Source organism: Aptenodytes patagonicus, chromosome Z, assembly GCF_965638725.1.
Source record: "Aptenodytes patagonicus chromosome Z, bAptPat1.pri.cur, whole genome shotgun sequence".
NCBI classification, from domain to species: Eukaryota; Metazoa; Chordata; class Aves; order Sphenisciformes; family Spheniscidae; genus Aptenodytes; species Aptenodytes patagonicus.
In genome coordinates, this window is record NC_134982.1 from 791,396 (window position 1) to 797,485 (window position 6,090).

Here is a 6,090-nt window from a genome sequence, read left to right on the forward strand (position 1 = left end):
CAGAAGGCATCCTGAGAATTATTATAGCTTTTTATTGAAGGAATATATATATATATATAGATATAAAAAGCACACTTGTCAAGTCCCTATCTTTTCCAATACAGACTTAAAACCAAAAAGAAATACAAAATAAAAGGCAACATTTAATTAAAGCGGAGCTTTTGTATTGAGCTGTTGGTAATCTATGTGAATCCAAAGGCACTGCTCAGGCAGATTTCTTAGGGAAAGGCTCAAGCGCCTGCAGCTGACGGCGGCGCCGGCTTATGGCCCCCGTCCCACCCTGGGACGTGGTTCATCCGGGCTCTGCACTAACGCGGGATCTCGCCAACGCAGGAGATGCTGTGCTGGGGTGAGTGTCACCTGCCTTAACGGTCATTAAATCAAGGTGTTTGTACCCATGCAGGGCAGGTCCAGGGATTTATAAACCAGCTTTTAAGCTCAGCCAAAAGTGCACACCTGCAAACTGAATGAGTTTTCTTTCCTCTTTTAAATTTACCTACTAGCCAGTGCTCATCTTCTTCTTGTTTTTACTGCGGAACAGGCTCTGCTAGTGGCAGGATTAGGGGGGCTCCTAAAGAAAAGCTGAACGTGTGTCTGAACGGGCCCGTGGGAAGCTGCAGAGGTACAGAGCGGTGGGAAGAGCAAGCAGTGCCCAGGAGTGGATTCAGCTCATCAGAGCATTTGGTTCAGTCTTATAAACAGGATAAAACAGGCTAAAAGAAACAAATGCTAAAGGGCACCACTAATTCCCCAAAGACAAACAACCAACTTTTAAGTAATCACTTAGGAATATGATACTAATGGAGCTTAATGTAGCTTTGTTTCATTGCTAACTTGAGAAAAATAATTAATTGATTTTCATACGAAAACTGTAATTGCAAACAACAACAAAACGTAAGCAGGAGAGAGCAGCCTCTCTATCTGCTGTGCCCACTGGGTTCATTAGAGACGCAGCGCACGTGTGTGGGCCAGGCTAATCGGGCTTCGTCCGAGCAAAGGGCTGGCTGCTTGGTGTCCAGATGGCCAAAATTAAGAAGAATCCCCCTCCCCTCAGACTAGCTGTCAGCAGTGGGCTCTGCTAGCGTTGGGGCCCACAGAGCAGCCCGTTAGATTATGTTCAAGGATGGCATTACTTGAAAATAATAATTTCTAATGCTAATTTCTGCTGCTGATGCAAATGCACACCCATAAATACTTAAGCAGGACTTCTGCAGGTGGCAGCATGCAGATCCCTTTCCCCAAGGAATCGGCTGCCGGACAAAGCCTGGATTCGCCTCCAGGTCAACACAACTGCTCCATCCACCGGAATTTGGTGCGGGGAAGGACGTGAAATGGTTTCATGTCTCCAAACATTTTTGGCTGGCAGGGAGGCGTAAGGGAAACACAGAAAATGTCCTCACCAGAATTGGCAGCTTCCACAAGAAGTATTTCTTTGGGTATCTGGGTTGCAACTGTACATTACTGTAAGTAGGAGAGAACAGTTGAAACTATAAAAGAGCACAAGCAAAATGCAGACCGCACAGAGAAAGAAATCTTTGGTATCTTTGGTATCATCAACACGATTAAAATTACAAATGGAAAAAGTCAGTGAGGTAGCCTCTTTGGTTCTCACTAGAAATAGAAAGGTTTTTTTCTTTTTTTCTTGTTTCCTTTTTTTTTTTTCTTTTTTTCTTTTTTTTTTTTACACACACAGAAGTTCATTCTTGGAAGCAGCTAGTTTAAGGGTTTCTCTCTTTTTGCTTGGCATGTATTATTTTTCCCCCAGCTTAAGTTTTAAGAAGCCACAAAGTTCAGGCAAAGTATCCCAGTGTCTTTTTTTTTTCCTATTGTTTCTGAATGCACAGTTTTAGGTTGAATATTCATTGCTTGTCCTCAAAATTCGCTCTGTTGTTCTTACAGGAAATCAGCTGTAGTGCTTTAAAGGTAATTCTAAATAAAAAATAAAAACTATACAAGGGCATCAGGTGATGATGAATAAGTTAAATAAATAAGTTATATTATGAAGGCTTTATGTGCCATAATAAAGGTACGTCGCACTTTCTAATCAAATGGGAAGAGATTAACTTAAATAATTTAAACTTTGATATTTAAACAATTAAAATCAACTAAAAGAAGAAATTAAAACTAGACTGCTGTTTTATGTAACTTGTTATTTTTCTCCTGTCTGTAACAGAACCTGGCTGCTCTATGAAGCAATACTAACTTTTAAGTGTATTTACTAACATAGGCTTCGCATCTCTGATGCGCTACAACAGTAAAATGGATAAATAAGCAAAATTAATCCCAAATTAATGCATAAATCATTGAATTAAATAGTTACAAATAACTAACATTGGAGCCTGATCCCGCAGTCTGTATTCAGCCAAAACTCCCATTGAATTTTAAAGCTAAAATGAAACTCAATGTGATTTAGACTGAACAGAGATTTCAGGACCTACTCTAAGACTAAATTAAATAAATTACATTATTGATAGATAATATATTGGGTTAAAACCCACAAGTGTCTGGAAAAAAATAAAACCATTTTAAGCTTTGCCTTTTTAAAAAATTTAAACAATAAAAATTCCCCTTAATAAATATAAAGGAGGCCAAGTATAAAGTTTCCCCATGTCTTAAAAATACTTAGGTATTGTGACAAGCAAGAAAAACATTGGTTTTTGTCCGAAGCTAGCGCAGCCTTTGCAATACCATGTCGTTACCATGTCTTGCTTTGGAAGAGGAGATCCCTATTCCCTTATGCAGGTTTGAGCGTAGTTTGCTGGTTTAGTCCTTCTCAGGTCTTTGGATTCAGCTTTAGGTAAGAGAGATCCAGAATAAAGCTATTCAACCGAAGTCATCAAGCACATTCTTTGTTCCTTCACGGATGATTAAACAATATCCAAGGTTTCTTGAAAGTTGAATTCATCTTGGATGTGCCCATGGTAGTAACTCCAAGTACACGGTATGGAAGATGCTGGGATACTATCTGTACATACTAGTCTTTTGTATCAGAGTAAATAAAAGGAACAAGTTACATTACACAGCTCTACAGATTCATAAATATATGGTATATAAATGTAACATATCTATTTGATTTTTTAGTATGGGCAGAATATAGCATATATTCTGCTCATACATGTACATACAAATATATCTACCCACAGTATATGCTATCGACACTCTTCTGAGACATCTGCTACATAAAAGCCTACAAGAGTTGACAGTGAAATGGAAGACGTAACATAGGGCCATGAAAGATGCAGGGATAAAAAATGCAGCAGTATTTTCAGATGTTCAGATGAAAATGATTTTTGTCAAATATGGAGGAAACATGGGTGTTGATATATTTGCAATCCCCAGCACAGAGAAGCCTCACGCGTTTTGCTAAACAAATGATGCAGTGCGGGCAGTAACATCGGGCTCAGTACTACTCAGTCCATATAATTATATTGTTCCCAGTGTGAGATTGCGGATCAACATTTGAAAGATCGAGGCAAGAACTTAAGCCATAATATTGCATAACAAGAACTTCCACAATTTGGAGAAAATTAATGATTTCATTAAATATACATATTTTTATAATTCAGTAGTTGATCTGGACTTACTTCGTTACGGCTATTGGGATGAACCCTGAACAGAAATAAAAAGCCCAGGTCTTTGCTCACAGACTTCACGAGAAGCCCAGGGCAGGCTCCTCGCTGCCTCTAAGGATGGTGGGACGCGGGGGGCAAAACTGCCAGCCTGTGGATGTCCCTAATGCGAAGTGTCCCACGTGCCCATCTCTGCGGTGGGACACGGACTGCCAAGCACACGCCTTAGAGGACGCCTGGGACTCTCCTCGCCCAAGATGCCCTTCTCTGCCTTGCGACTGCACTAAGAGAAGGGGACATAAGGGACGGCAGGCTGGGTTTCACTGGCGGTGCGTCATCTCCTGCAGTGGTTGCAAGGGCACTATGGAATGGAGCATGAGAAAAGCGGCCGAAACCCAGCATCGCCTGACATTGCTGCAGATTGCGGCAGGACATTTTCAGAATGAGACATTTCCCATGAGGGCAATGCCACACTCAAAATGCACATGGAGAGGCTGGTTTGAGGGGACCCTCTTGCATGGGAATGAAGTGTGAAACTTCAACATGACCAAACCACCTCAGCTGGGCCCTGCTCTACAGCTGAGTAGTGTTCTAGTGCTGACTCAGAACTTCTCAGTCAAATACCCAGCGGCATCGGTACGCATCAGCCCAGACCTGAACCATTTTTTGGCAGCTTTATTTTATGTCTGAATATGAGGCTTCTTTGGATCATTTTCGAATCATGCACAATCTGTCTGGAAATCTATGTTGAAGGATGTTTTGATTCCCAGAGCAGGTATGTGCTGTCAGTTTAGTTGTGAGGATCCTGAATTTACTTTTCAGAAACCTTTCCTGTCCTGAGCAGACAAGGCTTTTTGATTTTCTTTCTTTTTTTAAATGTAAGCATTGGAAAATGACTGCAGCAGTTTTGCAAAATAGTTAAAAAGAAGCCCTCATTTAAGGGTAGAGATAGAACAAAATGGCACCACTGCACTCCAGCTCTGAAGATAAATTTGGACCCAGGTCTGCATGTCATGATTTGGATCATCATGACTTTGATCAACCAACATGACGTTTAATATGTCAAAACAAACTACTAAACTGCCACATGAACTGCTGAAACCTCAATTTTGGTTCAGATCGGGATCTGATCTCAGTAAGCCAGGCTGTGGCGGTGCTCAGCACTCACAATGACATAAATCGGTACATATATATTGCAAGTTTTATCCCTGGGGAAGAGAAAGAAGAGTGTAGGTTACTCAACTGATTTCACATACAGAAGGATGGCTGTTCAAAGCTCTAGGCATACAGGAGACCAACTCTACCTGACAGAACAAGTCATACCCAACCGACACGTTTTTCCTAGGTGGCTCTGGAGAGAGGAGACGTACCAGCGTAGTATCCCAACATCTTGCACTTGGAGTCCATGCAGCTCTTGGAGAGATCCCGTGTGGGGCAGAAACAGGAAAAACATAAATAAACCCACCCTTTTGGTTGTTCAAAGAAACAGAAGTGATTACCTGTACACAGATCAATGGTGCTATATGCATTTAGTCGTGCAAGAGGAGACAATGAACTGAAAGAAAAGTAGTGAGAATCCTCATCTTTGGTATTGTAGCTGTTGAGGTTTTGGTTGCTCTGTTCCTTGTTCTTTTGAAAAAACTGCATAGGCACAAATTAAAGACAATCTTCAACTTTAAGATGACTGAGTTGTCAAATGAAGCAGCAATCGTACTGGCTTTGCTTTGTTCTCGTCCTTGTCAACCCTTTCTTTGAGATCTGCTTCCTAAAATGTCCAAGATGTCTGTCAAAACACAGTGTGTTACTCGTTTGCTTCCTGACGTGCTTCCTTGTTTTTTTAATTTTTATTTTATTTTTAAATGGAACAGTTTGTTGCAGAAGAAGTAGGTGCAGAAAACGTTTCTTTGGTTTCGATTAAGTAGTACATAAAAAAAGTCTCAAGTGTCTCTAAAGAACCACGACCACGCTTGGCTTGCTGCTGCGGACTCGGCCGGCGCTCCAGGAGGGGCCGTTCACTGGTAAGTGCGCACATCGAGCGGCTGCGGCCGTTTCGGCGGCGCAGGTCGGGGCTGCGAGGTGCAGGCGGGGCCGTGGCATCGGTGCGGCTGCGAGCGCGGCGGCTGCGGCCGGGGCTTCGCTGACATCGGCTGCCAGCGCTGCCTGCCCGCTCTGCTGCACGGCAGCCGCCGGAGGTGGAGAGAGGGCTTGGAGTTTGTGAGGCTTCCCCATCGCCAAACAACCACCCGCACCAGCGATGACGGAAAGAAAATGGCAAGTTATAAACATCTTTGGCTTGCAGTAATCCTGTCTCTTTGGTGTGCTGTGTTCCCGCCAGCTTGGGTAACTGGTGGATAAAAGGAACTTAGGGATGCAATAGATCTAGATGGCATATTGAAGCCATATGCAGCACATCTAAAATGGTCAGTGGCATCTGAAGGGCTTGTTTCTGCTTTTTTCCTGCTTGAAAGTACCATAAAATACTGAAAAAATGAACAAAAATACATTGAACGCTAAATACGTT